This window comes from Halictus rubicundus, chromosome 13, assembly GCF_050948215.1.
Source record: "Halictus rubicundus isolate RS-2024b chromosome 13, iyHalRubi1_principal, whole genome shotgun sequence".
Lineage (NCBI taxonomy): Eukaryota > Metazoa > Arthropoda > Insecta > Hymenoptera > Halictidae > Halictus > Halictus rubicundus.
Window position 1 is genome coordinate 10,787,878 of NC_135161.1, and position 14,287 is coordinate 10,802,164.

General features: G+C 40.4%; 1 protein-coding gene across 3 annotated transcripts in view; it reads right to left on the reverse strand.

The window, feature by feature from the left end:
• Timeout (circadian regulator timeout) overlaps window positions 1-14,287 on the reverse strand; it is a 284,768-nt gene that overhangs the window by 190,713 nt on the left and 79,768 nt on the right. The window lies entirely within an intron of this gene.

The window sequence follows — 14,287 nt, forward strand, 5'->3', positions numbered from 1 at the left end:
ATACATTATAGAAAAATGTTTATGAAATTACTGGAAACGGAGCGTTTCATTCTCAAAAATTTTATAAGCGTTATTGCTATTGTTTGGAAACGGGTAAAAAAAAGTCCATTGAAACGTATTTTACTTTTTTTATGGAAAATATTCGCGGTAGTGTAATGAGACAGATTTCGCCTAAGGTTTCCTCGTCCACCTGATTCAGTCGATCGTTATATTCTCAGACACAACCGGTCTGGCGTTAGTGTAATGTGCATCCTCCAGAAATGCAGCCTCTGCTTGTAATGATCCGCGAATCTGAAGTTCAAAGGGTTGCGGATACACTATACGCCGCGATTGTGAACCAACTCGCGCCGTGAATTCCGCGAGTTTGAGAATTCCAGCTGCCTAATAGACTTTGAGCACACAGTCTATACGATGCCAGTTGAATCTAATAGGTTCTCATCTATTGTTGTAAACATTTGACTTATAGAACTGACCCGAGCATAATCTTGTCCCACTTCGAAACAGTTAATCCACTTCATTGCTGTGACAACCATTTTGTGCACAAATTGTGCGCAACAGGAGCTTGGTAAAATATTCATTGTTTCTTAAATAACAATAGCAAGGTAGAAACAATACATCGACGTTTCGAGATAACGAGATGCTAGAACTGTGGAAATATAAATTAAGCATCTCATAACCTCTACAAGAAATCGGCATCTCGAAACTTTTTTTATTTTTTAAAATTCCGTTTCGAAGCCAAAAATTCTGAAAAAATTCATGGATGTGCATTCTAATAGCTAAAATATGCCTGATTTTTTTCAGAATTTTCTATTGAAGAGGGTAAGAGAAATTACGGAAAACCCTGATTTTCTTCATAACCCCATTACTACCCCCCATGTCGACATAAGGGGTTGAAAATTGGCAAAAAGCATTTTCTTTGGATAGATTATCGAATGGCCAATTGCAAGTTAAATTTGGTTCGGGTGCACTTTTGACCTCCTTATCCGGCTACACCCTTTGCGGTCTAATCACTGTCACGTAGTATGTTAAGCAATCCACGAAACATCGAGTTCCAATAAATGTACGTGTTCGTGCGAGGTTTTTCGAAATATAAATTTTGGGGTCGCTCGAATAGATCAGAGTTAGCAGTACAGATCCCGCGACATCGATAGTGAAATATTAAAGTTCGACAAGGGTTCCCTATTTCTGCGGACCTACGGTGCAAGTTTTCGGTGGCTTGGCACAAGAACATTATCGTCCAAGATCGCGTATTGCCCCGCTACACATCCACCACGATAGCACTTGACACGAATTTTGAAAGATTGTGCTCCGCACATCCCACACCCCCTTCCTAGTTCAGAGTTAAAAGGCTGGCTTCGCCGGATCATGCGAGTATCGCCGAACACCCTTAAAACTGTCATCGACGCGTATCACGGTATCTTCAAATCAAATTGTCAATTTAGTATCTTCCCAACCGAACCGCGCACCGACACTCGACACACTTTTGAGCACCATTCGTTCCCGATTTTTTACAAGGTTCGACCATCAGAAAAATCCTAGAATTTTTGAAATTCTACGTCGAAAACACAATCCTAGTTTCTGTCGGCGCCATGATGCGATTTTAACAGGTGAAGTCATTTCTAGAATTTTCTACAACAGAAAAATTGCCAGAACATTATTTCAATTATTTTCATGTATTTCTCGTCAATTTTCATTGTTCGGTTCTCTAAAAATTCGTGAACGTGGTCTAAACATGTGTAAAGCTGTGTGCAAAGTTTCATGATCAGAGGTATCCTAGTTTCGCAATGAAAAATTCAGAGAGCCCAGAAAAATCAATTTTCCATAGTAATGGGCAAAGTAATACACAATAGACTGTAGATGTTATGCATGTATGGTTAAACTTCACCTCGGAAACCCGGAAATTTTTGACTTTTTATTATATAATCCTCTGCATCTCGACGAGAAAATACCAAAAATCGAAGTTCTAAGGCGAGGAATTCGCCTGATCAAAAGTGAAGATTTGTGTTCCTGTGAAAACCGTAAAGACGATTGCAATTTGGCATGCAAGGTCATCGATTATACCACTATAGACGGCAGAGCAGAACGCTTTCGTATTCAATCGGGCCGATTGAAACGCACTGTCACGTGAATCTTTGATGCCAAGGCCGAAGATGAACGCTATCACCAATCCCTGTATAAATCTATAGTTTGTGTACCGCTCGAATAAACATTTATGGATAAAATCCCTTCCGCCCATGTCCCGATTGTATCACGGTGCGCGAATACCGACGAAGAGAATAAAAATATTGAGAATATTAACAAGCTTAAGCAGAAGGTTCTTGCGTATCCGAGAGCGAATTGCTCGCGGAACAAGTGCTCGTGAGAAATAGCACTGAGCTTTTTTCTCTACGCCGACTCTACTCGCAGGTAAATATACTACACTTCGCCCGAGAGTACATTTTTTTTCCCCAAGTCAGAGGAGTGCCGCGTCGTTTAAGTATTTCAACGTCGAGTGCCCGTCGTTTATTCAGTGGGAGATACTTATGCGAGCCATTAATCGAATGCATTGCTCCCCGGGAATACGAACAGGTGTAACGCGTCGATTTTAGGAGCACGATTTTTTTTTTTTTTTTTAAATTGACAGTACCCAGCACGTCATTTCTAGTATTTTTTTCTCGCCGTTTGGAACAATGACGTAAATTTTTCCAATGTTTATACTGTTATATTTACCCACTTTTTGGTTATAAATGCATGAAATCCACGGTTTAGTTATTACAATAATATTTACGACATTATATGCAGGAAGATTATTTCATACGTGTTATCTTATTTTATCACGGTATATTCGAGTTTTGGGAAATTGACAAAAATGGTGAAAAATTTTCCTGTTTATAATAGAATGAATTTTTTAAAACAAAATTTTTAACGAAAGCATCAATTGTAACAGTTCGACCGACTGATCGAGGTGTGTATATAAAATATAAAATCCCTATGAACTGGCTAGAGAATCGTGTGTGCAAGCTCGCGGAGGAGGATGATTTCAATTAACCGCCACGGTGTTGTCTGCAAATTGGAATACCCAAACAATGGCCGTGTAATGAAGCATCTGTTCATCTCGAGCGCATAATAATAAGCGAGCAACTGAAAATTTCGATACACTGGCGTAGTACATTTCGAAAGCACTTCGATCATTGTAAAAAGGGAAACGTTGAAAATTAAACGATCTATACAGGTCGAAATCGCAATACGAGGATGACAAGCTTTCCAACAAACATGATTTTTGAAAAAGAGAAAATAATTATAAAAAAGAACACACCATTGAAAAGTTAAACCAAAATATTTTCCATCATTTGCCGACATTTCTATACGTGGAAAGAGTTGAACGAAATAACATAAAAAGTATGTAAAGTTTTTATACGACAAAATAATATATATTTAACAATTTTGATTCGACGACTGTTTAGAATTTTTAGAATCTCTTTGCGTAGCGGAGACTCGAAAACGTATTCAGATATATTCCGTACATCAGAATTATAATATTAATTATTCGGGTGTATTCAAAATGTTGCACAGCTAAGCTGAACTAAATTTTCGTAGTAAATTCAAATATTTGTACTGTCTACTAAGTTGTGTGTATGTATGTACGCCTGTGGTTATTTGGCAAAGGATACTGATACCAGCTACGAAATGTTCATGGACACAGGGTTGACAAATGTCAGACGTTTAAAAATCCATCATTCATATTGAAAAACCGCTTTGTAAAACTGTCACCACTCCGGTGATAAGATTTATGACACGGGAATTTGGTGAAGCATGACCCTTAAAAATTGGTCACCGTTACTACTGGAAAATTTTGTTAAATTAATTTATAATGCGTATATTACTCATATAATTATACGGGGAATTAATCTTGCGGCATCCATACATACTCAAATTTCAAAGTGAAAAATGGTGTGTCAATTTATTCGAATATACGCTTCCAAACAATTCGGAACAAAAACCTAACTCAAACACATAAAAAATAGCCGAATTGCGCTGATTTCAACCGTAGTGTTTTGATCGAATCAGAGAAGCAGAAAAATAGCAAAAATAAAATTTCTCGAACGTCCCAAAATATTTTAAAACAGACCTATCTCAAATATTTCGAGCAACAGCAAAATAAAGATTGTTTAAATTTAGTACATACAGTCTCACATAATTTAGAACATATGTTAAATACAAAAAATTATCAAAATAGCAGAATTAAAATTCTTTTGACTTAGAGTACACTTCTCCAAACAGTTTAAAAAGCAAATCCCGGAAAATAAAAGAATAACAAACCCCTCTAAATTTGGAGTATCCAAGCAATTTGAAATCCAGATCAAACGAGAAATTAAAATTGTTTAAATTTAGAGTTTAAACATTGAAAAATAGCAGTCTCTCGATAGTATTAAATCTGCAAAAAATTCTCTCACTTACCAAAATCACCAACCCAGTTCCTCGCTGCTTACGAAAAACCGAGCATCTTCGCCAGGACCATTTCACCAACACTATATCCACTCAACAAGATCAACACGTACTGGTTAACGTTCCTGGAGCAACTGACCTGTTCTTAGATCGTGTTATTTAGGTGACGGCCCATTTCCCAGGTACAACTCCCACTCCCGGTCTCTCGCCATTGTTGTCGATTTCCGGTCCGTATCTTACAAACAATTTGCACCGTGCCGTTTCAATGGAACCGGCTGGCAGAAAAATTCCACCGAATCGAAAGCACTTGAATCAATTTAATTAACCTCCATTTACTCCCCCTCAATTCTAACGGTGTCCCGAGCAACCATTTCAATCACCAAAAAAAAAAAAAAAAAGAAAAGAAGAAATCATTAATAAAAATAAAAATTGAAAAGATCCCGCGTTACATGGGGCAACAATAATTCCTCGACGATGAACGCATTAGGCGAGACAAGCGACGACCGTCGGGCAAAACGCTCTCCGGCGCTTTGAATTCTCCGGTTGCGCTCGGCGAGGAGTCCGCGTCCTCATTTCACTGTTTACCCGATTAGAAGCATGGTTGCGCCGGCAGTGACCTGTGCCCTAATCGGGGCCCGCGAGAAGCGGCGAAGAAACATATTGGTCGATGTCAACAGCTGTGACACGAGAGGGGGTGGGGGATGGGGGTGGCAAGGAACGATTCAAGAGCCAAGGCGAGAGCAGCCAGGGGTCCGCAAGAAGGAAAGACGATGAATCCATGTGGCTCTCTTGTTCGGTGTCTTCTCGAATACCGTTTCCCCGTCCCTTCAAGTTCCTCTCGGCGTCTCCGCTCTCTAGCAAGAAGAGACATTTGGTGCAGACCATTACCCCAGTCCCGGGTGCCATCGGCCATCAGCAGCGCGTTAAAGCCGCTGCAATTACAAACTCCGACGGTCTCATCCCCTTTACTTCCACCTCTTGCCTTTCTCTCTCTCTCTCTCTCTGCCTCCCTCTCCCTCTCGTCCCGGATCCACCGTCACCGAGCATTTCTTCTCTCCCTTCAATTTCTGCGTCCTCCTGGTTCACCGACGGGCACGTCCTCTCTTCTTCCACCCACGCCTCCATCCCACCAGACATCGGCCACTCTCTCTTTTCCGTCGTTCCGGTTTTCTCCTTCGGTCTTTCTGACACTGTTCCCATTTACATTCGGCCGGCACTATCGTAAAAGTAACTTCGTAACCGGTACGGCCGGCACCCGGCAGGATTCCATCCTCTATTTCGGTGAAATTACATGTCGGTTGGCACCGCAAGCTCGAAAGATTTCCCTTATCAACCGGCACTACCCGAAATCCTGTTTCTTTTTCTCCCCGTCTGTCTGTCCGTTCGTTCTTTCGTCCCCGTCGCTTCTAACCAAACCCACGTCTCCCTACACTCTGTGACAAAATTATACCCGGGTCAAGAAACATGTACACGGTATGCTCGAACAGTTTCTAGACGGATCTTCTCGCAAACTTCCTGTTAGGTTGTGGCAAATGTCCGATTTTATTATGTCTCCGAAGCTTTGGCCCATGTTGCGCTCGTGTTTTATCGGCTCAACTTTGCCTGAGCAAACCAGAAGTTTTTAACTTATTTTTACGCGATCCTGTAGATTTTAGCGAGGAGATGACGAAAGTCCAAGTTTCAATCCCAGGGGATCACTGGTTCAAAAGTTATGCCTGCGTAAAGATGTGCGATTTTCAGTGCCTTTGACAGGTAAGGGCGCCGCCATGTTGGTGTTCAGCGACCGTCGCGCGCCGCTTAACTAGCGGAGCCGCTAGATGGCATCACAAGAACGCGGTAATGCCGGTAACACAGAGCACCGATCTTTGAGAGGAAATGTCTTTTTTGCACCCACGAATAAAAGAAACGTTGTAAATATAACTTGCAATTCTTAATCGCCAATTCATAATATTCCTCATATTTTGTCACAAAATTGGAAACGATTTTTCAACTGAATTCTTGCTCCTACCTGGACGATTCAGCTACGTGAATTATCTTGTAAACTGGACAAAAGGTACTCACCTGAAACAAAGAAACATCTCGATTAGATTTCGGTTTTATACAGAAAGATTGTTCAATAAGAACCTATGTAGAAAAATGAATTTCAGGACCATTGCGAATGATCATTGATAAGACGCTTTGTGTATGTACAGGGTGTCCCGGTATTGGTGTAATCGAGGAGGGGGTGATCCTACATGGGAAAATAAGTCGAAAGTATACAGTGAAAAATTTTCATGCGAAGCTTTGTTTCCGAGAAAATCGAGTTCGAACGAAGTCGGAATTGTCTGACGCGTCTGATCATGACCGGCCAATTCTACTTCCTGCATATACTAAAGTTAAACTCGATTTTCTCGAAAACAAAGGCTCTAACGAGAAAAATTTATTCCCTATTTTCGACTCATTTTCTCATGTAGAATCACCCCCTACAGGGTTGCATCATCAATAATGGGACACCCTGTATAGAGGCCGGAAATCGTGAAAAACTGTTATTTTCACCGTCTCCAAACGTTAACCGACTTCGATGGAATTGATTTTTATTAACGTTATATTTAGATTATACAATTTTCAAGTATAATATGATTATTATGTTTAATTAAGAGCGCATATAGCTCTTGCAGCATGCACCGTCAAAGAGTAATTGCACCCCATTGTTTCTGATGCAACTGTTACCTACGTTCGCCCTATTATACGAGAGAATTTCTGTTTGCTGTGCACTAACAATAATTGTTACTGTTTACTCGAGAAAACGTTCATTCACTGCGTTCATTCATTCGTGTTGTAATTAACATCCCTAAGAATCCCATAGCTACACAAGCATAACTCACAACCGATCTATAAGACGGTCCCCATTTAAACAAGTGAACAAAAATTGCCGATATTCAAACGGCAATAACTTCTTTAAAAAAAATCGTGCAAAATTCAATTTGGACTCATTCCAAAGCTACAGGACTCTATAAAGCTACAGTCTCACGATTTTTGTCGCGTTGTGTTATCCAGGACCATGAATAATAAATTAAAAAAAAAAATGTTTAGAAATATATGAAATACTTGAAGTACTGTTGGAATACTTTTCGTATCCACTGTATCCCTTTAATTTCGCGAAGTAGAGTAGTTTTGTCGCGGAGTGTAGCTACCCACCTGGCTACCAACCCCCAGCCACCCCCGAAGGGTACAACGGAACCGCGGAACTCTGAGCTCCCAGCGACGAAATTGTTAATTTTATATACCCCACCAGCAAACGGAATCGCTGCGGGGGTGGGGGTGGGGGTGGGGAGGGATTTCGTGCGGGCGATGGTTTTTGAGGGACGCTGCTGATGCCGCGGCTGATGAACCTCGGTTAATTGGGTACGATTCGCCGCGATGAATCGTTACTAATTTACAATAATGTCCATAGAAATCCGCGATACCGGGAAACGCGTTTAAGAGAATGCCGAATTCCACGAACGGCCGCTCGAACTTCGAATCGTTGCGCGCTCAGCAATCAACCTACGGACCATAATGCGCTCCAATCGAAATCCAAATAAACCGGTTTCGTTTTTTGCGATCGCTATACCAGACCATTCTACAAATAGGAATTTGTTTCTGATAGAACTGTAATAATGCATTTGAAAAACGCCTTCTTCATGAAGGGTCCAGCCGGATTAAGGTAATAAAAAATGTCCTTCGTTCGATTTTGACCGGAAACGGCTCGTTCGATACCTTACCAAGAAAGAACCCTTTATACCAATTTTCAGCCCTGTACCTCACCCGTAAGGGTAGTTAAGGGGAGAAAAGAAAAATCCAGTTCTTACCCCACTTTCCCCATTGAATCGCGTCTGAAAATTCTAAAAAAAATCTGACACATTTACCACATCTCACCACACATTCCAGAATTTTTTCCGATTTTTTAGTTGTACACTGTGGCTGTGAGAAATGAAAAACCAGACAAAATTCGCTAAAACACAGATTCCTTATCGAAGCTTAAGAACGACCACCCTGGAAATTAATTTAATAATACGGTACTGTCGTCGACACTATCTCCAATTTTTTTTCATGTTTTTAGCTAGGCTGCGTCATAGTTAAAAAAAAAAATAGATAAATACAAATTTCACCGATAATAACTCAAATTGACATTGTTTCAAATTGACATTGCACACCTTCTAAACGAAAGGACAAGAAGTTTCCAGTTTCACGGAAAACGCAACGCAAAACGGGTGCGTAAGAAAAATTTCGATAAATGTCGCGTTCGTGGTATACCTCGGCGGGACTTCCGTGTCAACGGGACACGGTTGTATTTTGTTTCAATAAACTTCGAGTTTTCCCGGAGAACCGGCATATTTCAATCACGGCCATTCCCACCGAACCAATTTCGAATTTTCCGCAGCTCCGACTTTCGCTCTGGCGAAATCCGACGGAGTTTCGCAACGATAAATCGCCGGATAGAATTAGCGTCCATCGAAGTTCGCATTTCGCCCGTCGAAATCAACGCCTCATTTATGGTTTCCCCCGTGATTGACAAGCGGGAGCTTGTTTAAGTTGCAGAAGTCCCCCCTCTTCTTCCCGAAGGTTCCTTCGAAGGTAGTCGGCGAAACAGCTCCGCTAACGAAGTCCCCGATCGAGGAGAGAGAGAGAGAGAGAGAGAGAGAGAGAGAGAGAGAGAGAGATCCATCCTTTAAGTCTGCTGGATCAAGTATTTAACCGTGGCCGGCGCGCTAACTTGCCGCGGCGATCGTTTCCCTTAATCGAATAGAAATATCGAGGAGTATTGGAAACGTTCCAAGATCACGTCCGATCGTCCGGCAAGTCCGGCAAGTTGCGCAGTAATTCTCAGTAGATTAGAGACAGGGGGCAACTAATTTATGGGGGTCGAAATGCTGCTTGCTTGCCGGAGTGCTGAATATACATACACACGGAGAGAGAGAAAGAGAGAGAGAGAGGAAGAGGCTGGTCACTCCGAAGTCATTTAAACCGGGTCGCTGAACTCGTCTTCGAATCGTCTAGGCTTTGGACAAATAGCAGAAACGCTAGGAGAGACCGGGGCAAGTTGATGCATTTCTCAGTTTCCCTAATTTTCGTTTGAATCAGTTTCCTGAAGAAAAAGTTGCCCCGAAATTTTCTCTGACCCTTCCTTTTTACACTTTGGGACCAATTATTGGTATATTGTGGAGACAGTGTTTAACGCATTTGCGGCATTTTTCTGATTAAAACGATACCAAACACGACATAGTTCGGATCACGTTTGCGTGTTTAATACGCGATATAGTAGAACCTCGCTTATCCGAACTGATCAGGAAAACGTCGGATAACAGTCTCAGATTAAATCCTCATTGATTTCTACAGTAAATCGTGTTCTATATAGATCACCTTATAAGAAAAATAATAGATATTGGAAAATTCAAGTGTCAGTTCGTATAATAGAGGTTCTGCTATATCGCGTATTAAACACGCAAATGTGATCCGAACTATGTCGTGTTTGGGCTCATTTTGATCGGAAAAATGTCACAAATATACCGATAAAAGTTTGATAAATAAAATGAAAACAACGAAGTTTTATTAACTGTAAAATGATCTGAAATCGTTTCGACAAGTCTGGCAGTTCCAATGATGCTATTTTATTTCGAACTCGACGGACCGTTTAATTGTACGAAAAAAATTCTATGCAATACCATTTTCCAGAGAGTAGCGTAAGTAATATGGTATTTGCAGTATGATCCGCTGATTGGTGAAAAGATTGAGCGAAAAACAAACTCGTCATTTTTTAAACGGTATTTCCGCATCGCCAGATAATAAAACAGCGGTAGCAACAAAAATTCGTTTGGACAAAAACGAGTGGAGGAGACCCAGCAGAAATGCGGTGCAGTGACGTACGAGCCCGAAAATGCGAAATTAATTGGCAGTTGATTCCTTGGCTTTCATTTGGAGAGCTCCGACGAAGCATTCTATTCAAAATAGGAATGTATTAGCACAACCCAGCACAATGGCATCTTAGGCATACAGATCGGATTGAAGCGGCTTATGTTCGGGTTACACAAGCGAAATATAATCTCGGCCGGATATGTATACATTTATTTAACGGGAAGTTAACTGCTAACAATATAATAATTGATGGAAACATTCGGCGATGTTTGTACTCGATATATCTGTGCGTGTGTGTTTGTGTCGCAGTTTCAACGATTCACGAAGAATTCAGTGAAAACAAAAACACGTTCGTTTTTCAATGATTGATTTTTCCACTGCTACCCCCCTCCCACCCCCCGCCCCCAGGGAACCACTGTAACAAAAATATCGTATTACTCGTTAAAATAACGAACACATTCTCGAATATCGTTCTGCCGAAAATCAAATACTGTTTTCATTTGTCTGCAGGTCTTGTAAACTGGGGCTGATAATCATTTCCAATCAAGTATCGTATTAATAATTAACCGATTTGCAAGTAGATTATTTTTTCCGCATTTTGTGCTTTCGCCGGAAATGTAGACATTTGTACGAAAACGAACGGATGCAAGTTTCGATGATAACCGAAAATTTGCGAAAGTAGAAGAATTTTTAGTCTCTTGAAATTTTGATTACGCGTACGTTAGTTTCCCAATTAATTCCTGAGTAATGGCAGATAATACGTTTTATCGAATTTTATCATGTCACGGTAGGATGTCATTGTAAAAATGCTTTTCGTTAATATTCAGATACTCAGATGACAAAAGTGAACGATTAATTTAAATAAACGTAGATATTCAAACGAGAATTCCGGCAATGTCCACGTGATGAATTAATTCAAAGAAATTATCAAGATTATATGAACGAACGGAAGACCGTAATATTCAATCATAAATTAAGTCCAGTTTAATCACGTGGCTCGAGAAAGAGAAATATTTTCAATTACTGCTATTGATTTCCCTATTATCCAGGATCTTTTGTCGCATATCAATTGTGATCGGAATTTTCAATAATGTGTGCTTCAAACAAGCATATTAAAATGATCATTGAACGAATCACAACAGAAATGATATCAGCCTTGCTTTATATTATCAACATTTACAAATGCGTATAAATTCGTGTATCGTTTACAAGAAATTAAAGACTGAAAAATCTGCCTCTAATTTCTTCCAATTATTATTCATTAACATTCTTATTCTACACTCACTATGAGTCAATTTTTATTAGTTTCACCGAATTGCTGTATTAGCATTCGCGTCTGAAAAATCTTCTAGCCGATAGGTTGCGTTCTAATAACATCGAATAACAATAAAAATATGAAAACATCGAAAACATAAAATTGTACGTGGGAACCATTGTTAGTTTCACAGAATTTGTTTCATTCTACGCATGAAACGGGCGAACGTTCCGAGTTCGTGTCATCCCGGTTTCAAATATTTCAAATTCAATGCATGTATGTAAATTTCATGACCGCATATGTAATACTATTTTTTGTGAATGACGTATGGGCAAATATTTCCTTCAACAATGACATTCACGATTTCGATCAAATATTTCCTATTAAACTAGTGCATTTAAAAGCATTATAATATTGTTTAACGTAACAAAATCATTAATGCATGATATCATTTTTCTCCTGCTTCCCACAATCGATGCAGAACATTTTTATACTGTCGTATTGTTAACCCTTTGCACTCGAGAAGCGCCACTAGATATTGTTGTGGCATTATTTCAAAGAAATTACAAAAAATATTACTAAATTACTAAAATATTAAATTAATAAAATATTACTAAATATTACTAGATTACTAAACATTTAAATATTACATGTGGAAATCGGATCAGCTGATCAAAATGAAAATATTCTAAGACGGAAGAAATATGTAGTTTTAGAATGAAAATGGCGCCGAGTGCAAAGGGTTAATACTTGATTCCTCATTGTCCAACGATTAAGTGATATTTGACTCGCAATAATTTTGCACTAAAAGGCTCGTATGGTGTATCGTAGGCGCGCATCGCATTCGAAAAATAATTGGCTCGGGAAAATCGAGAAAGGCCCACGGAGATAGGAGCTTTCACGAGACGTTCGGAAAAGCTTTATGCGAATTAATTGCATCGAATTGACCGCCCTAACAAGATAGGAAGGCGTGCGTGCCTCGAAACCAGCTAACCCACCTCCGTGCGAACGGCAGCTCAGCGCCTTTGTAATCCCAGCACGCGAATCGAATTTAAGAAAGCCGATGGCGGGAAGTTCGCGAGCCAGGCAGTAAACTTTCCGTCGGATTAGCGGATACACTACGTGATTATTACGCGGCCGGATCCGGGGCGCGCGCGCGCGCGATTCTCGAAACCACCCTGAACCGACCAGAAAGCTATCACATTGATCCGCAATGATCACTTTGATCGTGTCCTAAAATTGCTTCCTCGTCGCGATCCACTCGCGAACCTCGCTTCCTATGCATACGCATATTCGCTGTACCACCTACGATCGGAAAAGTCGACGAAAGTGCACGCTTAATGGTCTATTCGAATTCAATGCGGAACTAATACGCGAATATACTATATAATATACTATACATAATATATTGAAAGCCCTAAGCGTGTAAAAGTCTACGAAATACCCTCAGAACTTGGAAAGTTCCAAGCACTAAACACTTGGAGAAACACAGCGTTCCTATCCTAGTCCCACACAAAGAATATCGAATATAGGTTATACTTCGCCAGAGGAAACCAGAAATTTTCAGCTGTTTTTAACCTAGTCCTGTAGATTTCGACGAGAAAATGCCGAAAATCCAAGTATCGATCCTAGGAGATCACCGGTTCAAAAGTTGTGCGTGTGTAAGGGGATTTTCATCGTTCCTGATATTCGTTTACTGCTTCGCAAGACTTTGACCAGTATTGGTGTTCTTTTCGGTCTATCTAGCCTTAGAACTAGGAAAGTTCTATGCACTAAACGCTCGGAAAAATTACACAGCATTCCAATCCTAGTCCCACACAAAGAATATCGAATGTAAGTTAAACTTCGCCAGAGGAAACCAGAAATTTTCAGCTGTTTTTAACCTAGTCCTGTAGATTTCGACGAGAAAATGCCGAAAATCCCAGTATCGATCCTAGGAGATCACCGGTTCAAAAGTTGTGCGTGTGTAGAGCGATTTTCAGCGTTTCTGATATTCATTTACTGCTTCGCAAGACTTTGACCAGTATTGGTGTTCTTTTCGGTCTATCTAGCCTTAGAACTAGGAAAGTTCTATGCACTAAACGCTCGGAAAAATTACACAGCATTCCAATCCTAGTCCCACACAAAGAATATCGAATACAGGTTAAACTTCGCCAGAGGAAACCAGAAATTTTCAGCTGTTTTTAACCTAGTCCTGTAGATTTCGACGAGAAAATGCCGAAAATCCAAGTATTGATTCTAGGAGATCACCGGATCAAAAGTTGTGCGTGTGTAGAGCGATTTTCAGCGTTTCTGATATTCGTTTACTGCTTCGTAAGACTTGAATTTGACCGTTATTGGCGTCCTTTTCGGTCTATCTAGCCTTAGAACTTGGAGAGTTCTAAGCACTAAACGCTCGGAAAAATTACACAGCATTCCAATCCTAGTCCCACACGAAGAATACCGAATATAGGTTAAACTTCGCCAGAGGAAACCAGAAATTTTCAACTGTTTTTAACCTAGTCCTGTGGATTTCGACCAGAAAATACCGAAAATCCAAGTATCGATCCTAGGAGATCACCGGATCAAAAGTTGTGCGTGTGCAGAGCGATTTCCATCGTTTCTGATACTAGTTTACTGCTTCGCAAGACTTTGGCCAGTATTGGCGTCCTTTTCGGGCTATCTCGATCGAGGTTACCAAAAAGACGTAGCCTTACTTCGCGAATAAGTTCCACCTGTTTTCTAGAAACCTAG